The following is a 15,155-nucleotide window of genomic DNA, read 5'->3' as shown; positions in this document are numbered from 1 at the left end:
GGTTAATACCAGCAGAATAAGTATGTCACTTGTAGGAACAGGTGGTGAGATGAATAAATGACCCTAAATGTCTAGAGCGTGTTAATAGCATATAAAGGAAAATGCCTGATAAACGCCTATTGAATAACCTGGTGTTTGAAGTCAGTGTCCCTAATGAAAATAAAGAATAAATTGTCACAGTCCAAAAAAATTTTGTTGCACAGGTTCAGGGTAGCATAATTACGTGAGCCATGGGTCAGGGGTCCTGTCTAGCACCCCCACTCCGACGCGTTTCGTCCAGAGACTTTGACTAGGAGTGGTGAGGGAGCTGAAGCTGGGGACTGTTTATGTAGGGATATTATTCGCGCCAAAATCGGATGCGAGCGGCAGCAGCTGCGAGTGTTTGAGGAAAGTTACTTCTTGTATGCCATGTCTGCGTGTCATGCTGGCACGCATAGTGTCCGCGCGGTGTAGTCTGCGCATGCGTGGCTTGTAAATGCCGAGTTCTACAGTTATATCTACTGCGCATGTGTGTAAGGCGGCCTGTCCCCCTCCATGTCTAATATGCAAGTGCATAGAGCCTCACGATACTCTAATGGTGTGTGTTAACTAGGATCGCGCATCGCGCATGCGCGCTAGGCATATCTATAGATCCGTGCGGTTCTGCACTATGACACCAGTCTAACATAAGTATGGAGGCAGAAGCAGATGTCTATTGTCACATATGTACAAGATATTGATAAAGTCAATGTAATTATAGTACACATGTGTTAGACAGAGCCGCAGCAAGCCTGATTCAAAACGAAACTAAGTGGTACCACAAAAAGCACCAGTATCTGGGCATTACAACAACGCTACCTAAATGAAAGCAAGCTGCAGTGTACCTGCATATAGTTATCTTAGAGTGAACTATAAGCCCTCAGTAATGGGGACGACTAACAAGACTGAGCCAGCCTTGTGTATTACAGAAACAATGGGGAAAGGAAATGAAAAACATGTATGCCATATATCAAAATGGTCAAAGTTTGACGAAGTCCAGTCAATAATGCATGAGTCTATAATGTCCATATCTCTTCATAACTCCTGAAGTGTGCCATGAAAATTTGTACCCAATATGATCAAACTGTGAATGTTCTGGCATCCACAGTTAAGGTCAGCGCATGGGGGTAAATTCCTTCCATGTGGTCGCTGATGACTTGTAATGTCTCTGGGTTATATTAGTCAAACGATATTGTCCAATATTATGTTGTTTATGCATCAGGTGAAGACTTGATTGCATGGGTGTAACGTCTTGGCAAGATGTGTTCCAAAATCCATAGTTGATATGGTCAGTGGTCAAGAAGATCTCTAGCTTTGTCCTCTCAGTAGCATGTAGTATCTAAAAGATTAGACAAAATACATGCAGTAAGTGCACTCATCAGGTTGAATATAGAGCATTTTACCTATATACAGGCAGAGTTTGAACAGTATATTACAAAAACATGGCGTAGCCAATATAGTCATTCAGACCTTTCGGGATCATTGAGTTTATTTGTGTGATCCACCTGGTCTCTTTTTTTAGGAGAGTTTTCTCCAGGTCGCCTCCACGTATACCAAGGGAGACTTTATCAAGCGCAAAGGCCCTTAATAACGTAGTGTCCGCCGCATGTTTGTTCAAAAAGTGCCTAGCGACACTAGTTATTTTTTTAAAACCATCAAGGTCCCTCTGCGCATTCTTAATGTTCCTGACGTGTTCTAGGACTCGAAATCTAAACTCTCTTGTAGTCATGCCTACATAAGGCAGATCACAAGGGCATAAGATACAATAAATCACCCCTTTAGATTTGCAGTTGAGCATGGAGCGAATTGTATAGACATGGGTCTTTTGGCTATTTGTGAATTTTAGTTTGTTCTCCATATGTTTGCAGGCAGAGCAGTTGGAACATTTGGTGAACCCCATGCGTGGGGTAACAGACAAAAAGGTTTTATCAACATGTGGGATGTAATGACTGTTGACTAGGGTATCTTTAAGGTTTGGTGCCCGTCGGCTAGTCATAGTGACTTGTTTCCCCAGGGCTTGTGCCAAGTCAGGATCAGTCATTAGCACCCCCCAATGTTGCTGTAAGACCCCACGTAATAGTGGCCATTGTTGATTAAAAGACCCCACAAAGCGGATTACTTTTTTGTCTTTTCTTTTGCGCTTGGGTTGTAAAAGGGACGTACGGGTCTTACTCAAGCTATTCCGGTACCCTTTCTCTACCATAGTTTTACTATAGCCTCTTTGTTGGAATCTTAATTTCATTTCCCTAGATCTTAAATCAAAGTCATGAGTTGACGAGACATTTCTCTTCAGTCTGAGAAACTCGCTTGTGGGGATACCTTTCACTTGGTGGGGGGGATGGAAGCTTTTGGCATGTAGGATCGAGTTTGTGGCGGTATGTTTCCGAAAAATGTCGGTACATAGTGCTCCACCCTCACCGATACTGATTGTCAAGTCCAAAAACTCAATTTTTGTTGGACTTGACTGAAACGTCAGTCTGATGTTTAGGTCGTTGTGGTTGAGGGCATCGATAAACGCAGTAAATCCACCGGCATTTCCTCGCCAGAGGACAAGCACGTCATCGATGTACCTCAACCACAACAAGACATTTTGTGTGTATTGAATATTCACATCGGTAAACACCACCTCTCTCTCCCACCAGCCCAAGAAGAGGTTGGCATAGGAGGGTGCACAAGTCGCGCCCATTGCAGTTCCTCTTTTCTGCAGATAGTATCTGTTTTTAAAGATGAAATAATTATGGGACAGTATAAAGTTCAGCAGATTAATTATCAGCTCAATCAAGTCACCTGAGAGATTTTGCATAGACAGGTAAAATTTGGCCGCTTTTAAGCCGTCTTTATGATGGATGCATGTGTAGAGAGATTCTACATCACAGGTCGCGAGGAGGACGCCCTCATCAACCGTGATGTTCTCCAATTTGGACAATACATCCATGGTGTCCCTTAAAAAAGATGGTAATGTTTCAACAGATAGTTGTAAGAAGAGATCAATGAATCTGCATATGGGCTCGCTCAGACCCCCTATGCCTGACACTATGGGTCTACCTGGGGGGTGGGAGAGATTTTTGTGTATCTTTGGCAATATGTAGAAGGTGGGTACGACCGGACATTTTGTCACCAGTGCGTCCATGTTGTGCTGAGTAATTACCCCATCCAGGACGGCACCTCGGAGTAATCTCTCGAGCTCCTCCATGAACTTTATAGTGGGATCCCTACTCAGCTCAGCATAGCACTGGGTGTCTCTAAGTTGTTTAAAGACTTCTCGCTCATACATCACCTTCGGCCATATGATCACGTTGCCCCCTTTATCGCTCGGTTTGATCTCCACCTCCTTAAGGTCACGTAACTCTGCAACTGCTCGTCTTTCAGCCTTGGACAAATTCTGTTCACCTTTCTGGATGTTAATTTTGTTGAAACCCTCCGTAACAAGTTTTGCAAAAACTTCTACTTGTGGGCACACTTGCCATGGTGGGCAGAAGCTGGACTTGGGTTTAAGTTTGGACAATAGCATACTCTGGTCAACTGGAATGACTCCCTGTTCAAAATGTAGTGTATTGAGGTCCTCTAGGGCTAATATTTCCTGTTCGTTCCATTTCATTAGTAAGGGCGTATCCTGGTCTGGGTCATGTGGTTTAATGAAGTACTTGTGTAGAAGCAGCTTCCGGCAAAATAGCTGTAGGTCTTTTGACCATTCAAAAAGGTCCATAGACATTGTGGGGCTAAAGGAGAGGCCCTTCTGTAAAACACTTAGTTGGTCTGCACTTAAAATGGTGTCTGAAAGGTTTATTACTGTAAGGGTTTCAGAGGGCTCTGAAACTGTGGACATTGGATCTGACTGTCCAATTAATTTCTTTTTCTTAATTGCCTTTTTCCCTCTTCTTGTCCTCCTTTTTGTAATGTACTCCTTGCCCCTTTGTCTAAAAAAGCCTTTTCCCTATGTGTGCTAGTGTCAGGACCCCGCTCTAGGTAAGACGACTCTATATCTGAGGCTGTTAGTTCAGAGGAGGTGGATGCTGCAGTGGTTCTATGTTGGTTTTTGTATTTTTTGTTAAATCTTTTCCCTTTTTGCCACTTATACACTTTGTTGTTTTTATAATCCTCTTGATCTCTATCAAATTTTTTCTTTTTGAATGCTATTAGATCTTTCTCAAATTTTTCAAGATCTAGTTCTATTTTGGCAAAAGATTGTGTTTCTGCTTCTGAGAGTCCTGATTTAATTGACTCTATTTGGTCGGATACCTCCACCACTGTTGCTTTGTCATGCTCAATCAAGATTTGCAATAGTTGGAATGAGCATGTTGTCAGTGCTTCCTCCCATCTTTGTTTATATTTGGTGTCTGTAAAGTCAAAGGAGGGGAAGGTTTGGAGACGAAGACCCCTAGGAATAAATTTATATTCTGTATATTTTTCAAGTGCTGTCTTCGTCCACCAAACCCGCAACCTCCTCTGTGATAGATGTTTAAGATTTCTTAATTTGTCTGCACTCCCATCGCTATGTGGTGTCTGTGGCTGCGTGTTTTCTGATGGATCTATATTGAATGCTGCATCTGCAGTTGCTTTCCTATTCACCTCATTGGCGAAAAAATCCATGAAAACACTGTGTCAAATAAATATAAGTGAGCCAAGGTTAGTTGAAATCCAACAAAGTGGATAAATTGAGTATATTCCAAAAAATGGGGGAAAGGCGGGGGGAGGGGTGGGAAAGAAAAACCTCGCATCTACTTATGCAAAATTCACGCCACCATAAGCCAAAGAAAATAAATTATTAACTTTTCATAAGTAAGGTTTGGCGGTGCTCACGGGTTGTGGGTAATATGAGTGAAAAAGAGAAAAAGTAACCCGTAAGGGAGCACTCAGGTATGCAATTGATGTATTTAGTTTATTTAATTTGACACAGTGCAAAAAGGGATAGATAAACAGTAAATGATTAAAAACACTTAAAAAATAGACATGGACCCCTGTCACGGGTGCTACCCTTAAATACAAGTGAACAACACTATGGAACGGTTAAAATCGTCAACCATAAGCATGAAAAGGATAGTGACTCAGAAAACACTAGGGTAAATCAAAATGTCACAGCAGGTTAATGGGTTCTCAGGCACCTATACAAAGCTAAGTTATACACACTATACACCAAAAAATGGACTAATCAAAATATTAATGACAGTCTCGAAGCGTCCCACATCTACATGAACATACAATGTATATGGTTAATACCAGCAGAATAAGTATGTCACTTGTAGGAACAGGTGGTGAGATGAATAAATGACCCTAAATGTCTAGAGCGTGTTAATAGCATATAAAGGAAAATGCCTGATAAACGCCTATTGAATAACCTGGTGTTTGAAGTCAGTGTCCCTAATGAAAATAAAGAATAAATTGTCACAGTCCAAAAAAATTTTGTTGCACAGGTTCAGGGTAGCATAATTACGTGAGCCATGGGTCAGGGGTCCTGTCTAGCACCCCCACTCCGACGCGTTTCGTCCAGAGACTTTGACTAGGAGTGGTGAGGGAGCTGAAGCTGGGGACTGTTTATGTAGGGATATTATTCGCGCCAAAATCGGATGCGAGCGGCAGCAGCTGCGAGTGTTTGAGGAAAGTTACTTCTTGTATGCCATGTCTGCGTGTCATGCTGGCACGCATAGTGTCCGCGCGGTGTAGTCTGCGCATGCGTGGCTTGTAAATGCCGAGTTCTACAGTTATATCTACTGCGCATGTGTGTAAGGCGGCCTGTCCCCCTCCATGTCTAATATGCAAGTGCATAGAGCCTCACGATACTCTAATGGTGTGTGTTAACTAGGATCGCGCATCGCGCATGCGCGCTAGGCATATCTATAGATCCGTGCGGTTCTGCACTATGACACCAGTCTAACATAAGTATGGAGGCAGAAGCAGATGTCTATTGTCACATATGTACAAGATATTGATAAAGTCAATGTAATTATAGTACACATGTGTTAGACAGAGCCGCAGCAAGCCTGATTCAAAACGAAACTAAGTGGTACCACAAAAAGCACCAGTATCTGGGCATTACAACAACGCTACCTAAATGAAAGCAAGCTGCAGTGTACCTGCATATAGTTATCTTAGAGTGAACTATAAGCCCTCAGTAATGGGGACGACTAACAAGACTGAGCCAGCCTTGTGTATTACAGAAACAATGGGGAAAGGAAATGAAAAACATGTATGCCATATATCAAAATGGTCAAAGTTTGACGAAGTCCAGTCAATAATGCATGAGTCTATAATGTCCATATCTCTTCATAACTCCTGAAGTGTGCCATGAAAATTTGTACCCAATATGATCAAACTGTGAATGTTCTGGCATCCACAGTTAAGGTCAGCGCATGGGGGTAAATTCCTTCCATGTGGTCGCTGATGACTTGTAATGTCTCTGGGTTATATTAGTCAAACGATATTGTCCAATATTATGTTGTTTATGCATCAGGTGAAGACTTGATTGCATGGGTGTAACGTCTTGGCAAGATGTGTTCCAAAATCCATAGTTGATATGGTCAGTGGTCAAGAAGATCTCTAGCTTTGTCCTCTCAGTAGCATGTAGTATCTAAAAGATTAGACAAAATACATGCAGTAAGTGCACTCATCAGGTTGAATATAGAGCATTTTACCTATATACAGGCAGAGTTTGAACAGTATATTACAAAAACATGGCGTAGCCAATATAGTCATTCAGACCTTTCGGGATCATTGAGTTTATTTGTGTGATCCACCTGGTCTCTTTTTTTAGGAGAGTTTTCTCCAGGTCGCCTCCACGTATACCAAGGGAGACTTTATCAAGCGCAAAGGCCCTTAATAACGTAGTGTCCGCCGCATGTTTGTTCAAAAAGTGCCTAGCGACACTAGTTATTTTTTTAAAACCATCAAGGTCCCTCTGCGCATTCTTAATGTTCCTGACGTGTTCTAGGACTCGAAATCTAAACTCTCTTGTAGTCATGCCTACATAAGGCAGATCACAAGGGCATAATATACAATAAATCACCCCTTTAGATTTGCAGTTGAGCATGGAGCGAATTGTATAGACATGGGTCTTTTGGCTATTTGTGAATTTTAGTTTGTTCTCCATATGTTTGCAGGCAGAGCAGTTGGAACATTTGGTGAACCCCATGCGTGGGGTAACAGACAAAAAGGTTTTATCAACATGTGGGATGTAATGACTGTTGACTAGGGTATCTTTAAGGTTTGGTGCCCGTCGGCTAGTCATAGTGACTTGTTTCCCCAGGGCTTGTGCCAAGTCAGGATCAGTCATTAGCACCCCCCAATGTTGCTGTAAGACCCCACGTAATAGTGGCCATTGTTGATTAAAAGACCCCACAAAGCGGATGACTTTTTTGTCTTTTCTTTTGCGCTTGGGTTGTAAAAGGGACGTACGGGTCTTACTCAAGCTATTCCGGTACCCTTTCTCTACCATAGTTTTACTATAGCCTCTTTGTTGGAATCTTAATTTCATTTCCCTAGATCTTAAATCAAAGTCATGAGTTGACGAGACATTTCTCTTCAGTCTGAGAAACTCGCTTGTGGGGATACCTTTCACTTGGTGGGGGGGATGGAAGCTTTTGGCATGTAGGATCGAGTTTGTGGCGGTATGTTTCCGAAAAATGTCGGTACATAGTGCTCCACCCTCACCGATACTGATTGTCAAGTCCAAAAACTCAATTTTTGTTGGACTTGACTGAAACGTCAGTCTGATGTTTAGGTCGTTGTGGTTGAGGGCATCGATAAACGCAGTAAATCCACCGGCATTTCCTCGCCAGAGGACAAGCACGTCATCGATGTACCTCAACCACAACAAGACATTTTGTGTGTATTGAATATTCACATCGGTAAACACCACCTCTCTCTCCCACCAGCCCAAGAAGAGGTTGGCATAGGAGGGTGCACAAGTCGCGCCCATTGCAGTTCCTCTTTTCTGCAGATAGTATCTGTTTTTAAAGATGAAATAATTATGGGACAGTATAAAGTTCAGCAGATTAATTATCAGCTCAATCAAGTCACCTGAGAGATTTTGCATAGACAGGTAAAATTTGGCCGCTTTTAAGCCGTCTTTATGATGGATGCATGTGTAGAGAGATTCTACATCACAGGTCGCGAGGAGGACGCCCTCATCAACCGTGATGTTCTCCAATTTGGACAATACATCCATGGTGTCCCTTAAAAAAGATGGTAATGTTTCAACAGATAGTTGTAAGAAGAGATCAATGAATCTGCATATGGGCTCGCTCAGACCCCCTATGCCTGACACTATGGGTCTACCTGGGGGATGGGAGAGATTTTTGTGTATCTTTGGCAATATGTAGAAGGTGGGTACGACCGGACATTTTGTCACCAGTGCGTCCATGTTGTGCTGAGTAATTACCCCATCCAGGACGGCACCTCGGAGTAATCTCTCGAGCTCCTCCATGAACTTTATAGTGGGATCCCTACTCAGCTCAGCATAGCACTGGGTGTCTCTAAGTTGTTTAAAGACTTCTCGCTCATACATCACCTTCGGCCATATGATCACGTTGCCCCCTTTATCGCTCGGTTTGATCTCCACCTCCTTAAGGTCACGTAACTCTGCAACTGCTCGTCTTTCAGCCTTGGACAAATTCTGTTCACCTTTCTGGATGTTAATTTTGTTGAAACCCTCCGTAACAAGTTTTGCAAAAACTTCTACTTGTGGGCACACTTGCCATGGTGGGCAGAAGCTGGACTTGGGTTTAAGTTTGGACAATAGCATACTCTGGTCAACTGGAATGACTCCCTGTTCAAAATGTAGTGTATTGAGGTCCTCTAGGGCTAATATTTCCTGTTCGTTCCATTTCATTAGTAAGGGCGTATCCTGGTCTGGGTCATGTGGTTTAATGAAGTACTTGTGTAGAAGCAGCTTCCGGCAAAATAGCTGTAGGTCTTTTGACCATTCAAAAAGGTCCATAGACATTGTGGGGCTAAAGGAGAGGCCCTTCTGTAAAACACTTAGTTGGTCTGCACTTAAAATGGTGTCTGAAAGGTTTATTACTGTAAGGGTTTCAGAGGGCTCTGAAACTGTGGACATTGGATCTGACTGTCCAATTAATTTCTTTTTCTTAATTGCCTTTTTCCCTCTTCTTGTCCTCCTTTTTGTAATGTACTCCTTGCCCCTTTGTCTAAAAAAGCCTTTTCCCTATGTGTGCTAGTGTCAGGACCCCCCTCTAGGTCAGACGACTCTATATCTGAGGCTGTTATTTCAGAGGAGGTGGATGCTGCAGTGGTTCTATGTTGGTTTTTGTATTTTTTGTTAAATCTTTTCCCTTTTTGCCACTTATACACTTTGTTGTTTTTATAATCCTCTTGATCTCTATCAAATTTTTTCTTTTTGAATGCTATTAGATCTTTCTCAAATTTTTCAAGATCTAGTTCTATTTTGGCAAAAGATTGTGTTTCTGCTTCTGAGAGTCCTGATTTAATTGACTCTATTTGGTCGGATACCTCCACCACTGTTGCTTTGTCATGCTCAATCAAGATTTGCAATAGTTGGAATGAGCATGTTGTCAGTGCTTCCTCCCATCTTTGTTTATATTTGGTGTCTGTAAAGTCAAAGGAGGGGAAGGTTTGGAGACGAAGACCCCTAGGAATAAATTTATATTCTGTATATTTTTCAAGTGCTGTCTTCGTCCACCAAACCCGCAACCTCCTCTGTGATAGATGTTTAAGATTTCTTAATTTGTCTGCACTCCCATCGCTATGTGGTGTCTGTGGCTGCGTGTTTTCTGATGGATCTATATTGAATGCTGCATCTGCAGTTGCTTTCCTATTCACCTCATTGGCGAAAAAATCCATGAAAACACTGTGTCAAATAAATATAAGTGAGCCAAGGTTAGTTGAAATCCAACAAAGTGGATAAATTGAGTATATTCCAAAAAATGGGGGAAAGGCGGGGGGAGGGGTGGGAAAGAAAAACCTCGCATCTACTTATGCAAAATTCACGCCACCATAAGCCAAAGAAAATAAATTATTAACTTTTCATAAGTAAGGTTTGGCGGTGCTCACGGGTTGTGGGTAATATGAGTGAAAAAGAGAAAAAGTAACCCGTAAGGGAGCACTCAGGTATGCAATTGATGTATTTAGTTTATTTAATTTGACACAGTGCAAAAAGGGATAGATAAACAGTAAATGATTAAAAACACTTAAAAAATAGACATGGACCCCTGTCACGGGTGCTACCCTTAAATACAAGTGAACAACACTATGGAACGGTTAAAATCGTCAACCATAAGCATGAAAAGGATAGTGACTCAGAAAACACTAGGGTAAATCAAAATGTCACAGCAGGTTAATGGGTTCTCAGGCACCTATACAAAGCTAAGTTATACACACTATACACCAAAAAATGGACTAATCAAAATATTAATGACAGTCTCGAAGCGTCCCACATCTACATGAACATACAATGTATATGGTTAATACCAGCAGAATAAGTATGTCACTTGTAGGAACAGGTGGTGAGATGAATAAATGACCCTAAATGTCTAGAGCGTGTTAATAGCATATAAAGGAAAATGCCTGATAAACGCCTATTGAATAACCTGGTGTTTGAAGTCAGTGTCCCTAATGAAAATAAAGAATAAATTGTCACAGTCCAAAAAAATTTTGTTGCACAGGTTCAGGGTAGCATAATTACGTGAGCCATGGGTCAGGGGTCCTGTCTAGCACCCCCACTCCGACGCGTTTCGTCCAGAGACTTTGACTAGGAGTGGTGAGGGAGCTGAAGCTGGGGACTGTTTATGTAGGGATATTATTCGCGCCAAAATCGGATGCGAGCGGCAGCAGCTGCGAGTGTTTGAGGAAAGTTACTTCTTGTATGCCATGTCTGCGTGTCATGCTGGCACGCATAGTGTCCGCGCGGTGTAGTCTGCGCATGCGTGGCTTGTAAATGCCGAGTTCTACAGTTATATCTACTGCGCATGTGTGTAAGGCGGCCTGTCCCCCTCCATGTCTAATATGCAAGTGCATAGAGCCTCACGATACTCTAATGGTGTGTGTTAACTAGGATCGCGCATCGCGCATGCGCGCTAGGCATATCTATAGATCCGTGCGGTTCTGCACTATGACACCAGTCTAACATAAGTATGGAGGCAGAAGCAGATGTCTATTGTCACATATGTACAAGATATTGATAAAGTCAATGTAATTATAGTACACATGTGTTAGACAGAGCCGCAGCAAGCCTGATTCAAAACGAAACTAAGTGGTACCACAAAAAGCACCAGTATCTGGGCATTACAACAACGCTACCTAAATGAAAGCAAGCTGCAGTGTACCTGCATATAGTTATCTTAGAGTGAACTATAAGCCCTCAGTAATGGGGACGACTAACAAGACTGAGCCAGCCTTGTGTATTACAGAAACAATGGGGAAAGGAAATGAAAAACATGTATGCCATATATCAAAATGGTCAAAGTTTGACGAAGTCCAGTCAATAATGCATGAGTCTATAATGTCCATATCTCTTCATAACTCCTGAAGTGTGCCATGAAAATTTGTACCCAATATGATCAAACTGTGAATGTTCTGGCATCCACAGTTAAGGTCAGCGCATGGGGGTAAATTCCTTCCATGTGGTCGCTGATGACTTGTAATGTCTCTGGGTTATATTAGTCAAACGATATTGTCCAATATTATGTTGTTTATGCATCAGGTGAAGACTTGATTGCATGGGTGTAACGTCTTGGCAAGATGTGTTCCAAAATCCATAGTTGATATGGTCAGTGGTCAAGAAGATCTCTAGCTTTGTCCTCTCAGTAGCATGTAGTATCTAAAAGATTAGACAAAATACATGCAGTAAGTGCACTCATCAGGTTGAATATAGAGCATTTTACCTATATACAGGCAGAGTTTGAACAGTATATTACAAAAACATGGCGTAGCCAATATAGTCATTCAGACCTTTCGGGATCATTGAGTTTATTTGTGTGATCCACCTGGTCTCTTTTTTTAGGAGAGTTTTCTCCAGGTCGCCTCCACGTATACCAAGGGAGACTTTATCAAGCACAAAGGCCCTTAATAACGTAGTGTCCGCCGCATGTTTGTTCAAAAAGTGCCTAGCGACACTAGTTATTTTTTTAAAACCATCAAGGTCCCTCTGCGCATTCTTAATGTTCCTGACGTGTTCTAGGACTCGAAATCTAAACTCTCTTGTAGTCATGCCTACATAAGGCAGATCACAAGGGCATAAGATACAATAAATCACCCCTTTAGATTTGCAGTTGAGCATGGAGCGAATTGTATAGACATGGGTCTTTTGGCTATTTGTGAATTTTAGTTTGTTCTCCATATGTTTGCAGGCAGAGCAGTTGGAACATTTGGTGAACCCCATGCGTGGGGTAACAGACAAAAAGGTTTTATCAACATGTGGGATGTAATGACTGTTGACTAGGGTATCTTTAAGGTTTGGTGCCCGTCGGCTAGTCATAGTGACTTGTTTCCCCAGGGCTTGTGCCAAGTCAGGATCAGTCATTAGCACCCCCCAATGTTGCTGTAAGACCCCACGTAATAGTGGCCATTGTTGATTAAAAGACCCCACAAAGCGGATGACTTTTTTGTCTTTTCTTTTGCGCTTGGGTTGTAAAAGGGACGTACGGGTCTTACTCAAGCTATTCCGGTACCCTTTCTCTACCATAGTTTTACTATAGCCTCTTTGTTGGAATCTTAATTTCATTTCCCTAGATCTTAAATCAAAGTCATGAGTTGACGAGACATTTCTCTTCAGTCTGAGAAACTCGCTTGTGGGGATACCTTTCACTTGGTGGGGGGGATGGAAGCTTTTGGCATGTAGGATCGAGTTTGTGGCGGTATGTTTCCGAAAAATGTCGGTACATAGTGCTCCACCCTCACCGATACTGATTGTCAAGTCCAAAAACTCAATTTTTGTTGGACTTGACTGAAACGTCAGTCTGATGTTTAGGTCGTTGTGGTTGAGGGCATCGATAAACGCAGTAAATCCACCGGCATTTCCTCGCCAGAGGACAAGCACGTCATCGATGTACCTCAACCACAACAAGACATTTTGTGTGTATTGAATATTCACATCGGTAAACACCACCTCTCTCTCCCACCAGCCCAAGAAGAGGTTGGCATAGGAGGGTGCACAAGTCGCGCCCATTGCAGTTCCTCTTTTCTGCAGATAGTATCTGTTTTTAAAGATGAAATAATTATGGGACAGTATAAAGTTCAGCAGATTAATTATCAGCTCAATCAAGTCACCTGAGAGATTTTGCATAGACAGGTAAAATTTGGCCGCTTTTAAGCCGTCTTTATGATGGATGCATGTGTAGAGAGATTCTACATCACAGGTCGCGAGGAGGACGCCCTCATCAACCGTGATGTTCTCCAATTTGGACAATACATCCATGGTGTCCCTTAAAAAAGATGGTAATGTTTCAACAGATAGTTGTAAGAAGAGATCAATGAATCTGCATATGGGCTCGCTCAGACCCCCTATGCCTGACACTATGGGTCTACCTGGGGGGTGGGAGAGATTTTTGTGTATCTTTGGCAATATGTAGAAGGTGGGTACGACCGGACATTTTGTCACCAGTGCGTCCATGTTGTGCTGAGTAATTACCCCATCCAGGACGGCACCTCGGAGTAATCTCTCGAGCTCCTCCATGAACTTTATAGTGGGATCCCTACTCAGCTCAGCATAGCACTGGGTGTCTCTAAGTTGTTTAAAGACTTCTCGCTCATACATCACCTTCGGCCATATGATCACGTTGCCCCCTTTATCGCTCGGTTTGATCTCCACCTCCTTAAGGTCACGTAACTCTGCAACTGCTCGTCTTTCAGCCTTGGACAAATTCTGTTCACCTTTCTGGATGTTAATTTTGTTGAAACCCTCCGTAACAAGTTTTGCAAAAACTTCTACTTGTGGGCACACTTGCCATGGTGGGCAGAAGCTGGACTTGGGTTTAAGTTTGGACAATAGCATACTCTGGTCAACTGGAATGACTCCCTGTTCAAAATGTAGTGTATTGAGGTCCTCTAGGGCTAATATTTCCTGTTCGTTCCATTTCATTAGTAAGGGCGTATCCTGGTCTGGGTCATGTGGTTTAATGAAGTACTTGTGTAGAAGCAGCTTCCGGCAAAATAGCTGTAGGTCTTTTGACCATTCAAAAAGGTCCATAGACATTGTGGGGCTAAAGGAGAGGCCCTTCTGTAAAACACTTAGTTGGTCTGCACTTAAAATGGTGTCTGAAAGGTTTATTACTGTAAGGGTTTCAGAGGGCTCTGAAACTGTGGACATTGGATCTGACTGTCCAATTAATTTCTTTTTCTTAATTGCCTTTTTCCCTCTTCTTGTCCTCCTTTTTGTAATGTACTCCTTGCCCCTTTGTCTAAAAAAGCCTTTTCCCTATGTGTGCTAGTGTCAGGACCCCCCTCTAGGTCAGACGACTCTATATCTGAGGCTGTTATTTCAGAGGAGGTGGATGCTGCAGTGGTTCTATGTTGGTTTTTGTATTTTTTGTTAAATCTTTTCCCTTTTTGCCACTTATACACTTTGTTGTTTTTATAATCCTCTTGATCTCTATCAAATTTTTTCTTTTTGAATGCTATTAGATCTTTCTCAAATTTTTCAAGATCTAGTTCTATTTTGGCAAAAGATTGTGTTTCTGCTTCTGAGAGTCCTGATTTAATTGACTCTATTTGGTCGGATACCTCCACCACTGTTGCTTTGTCATGCTCAATCAAGATTTGCAATAGTTGGAATGAGCATGTTGTCAGTGCTTCCTCCCATCTTTGTTTATATTTGGTGTCTGTAAAGTCAAAGGAGGGGAAGGTTTGGAGACGAAGACCCCTAGGAATAAATTTATATTCTGTATATTTTTCAAGTGCTGTCTTCGTCCACCAAACCCGCAACCTCCTCTGTGATAGATGTTTAAGATTTCTTAATTTGTCTGCACTCCCATCGCTATGTGGTGTCTGTGGCTGCGTGTTTTCTGATGGATCTATATTGAATGCTGCATCTGCAGTTGCTTTCCTATTCACCTCATTGGCGAAAAAATCCATGAAAACACTGTGTCAAATAAATATAAGTGAGCCAAGGTTAGTTGAAATCCAACAAAGTGGATAAATTGAGTATATTCCAAAAAATGGGGGAAAGG

This window comes from Ascaphus truei, chromosome 16 (assembly GCF_040206685.1).
Source record: "Ascaphus truei isolate aAscTru1 chromosome 16, aAscTru1.hap1, whole genome shotgun sequence".
In the NCBI taxonomy this organism is placed as follows: Eukaryota; Metazoa; Chordata; class Amphibia; order Anura; family Ascaphidae; genus Ascaphus; species Ascaphus truei.
The sequence above is the reverse complement of the archived record's forward strand: the minus strand, read 5'-3'. Positions refer to the sequence as shown.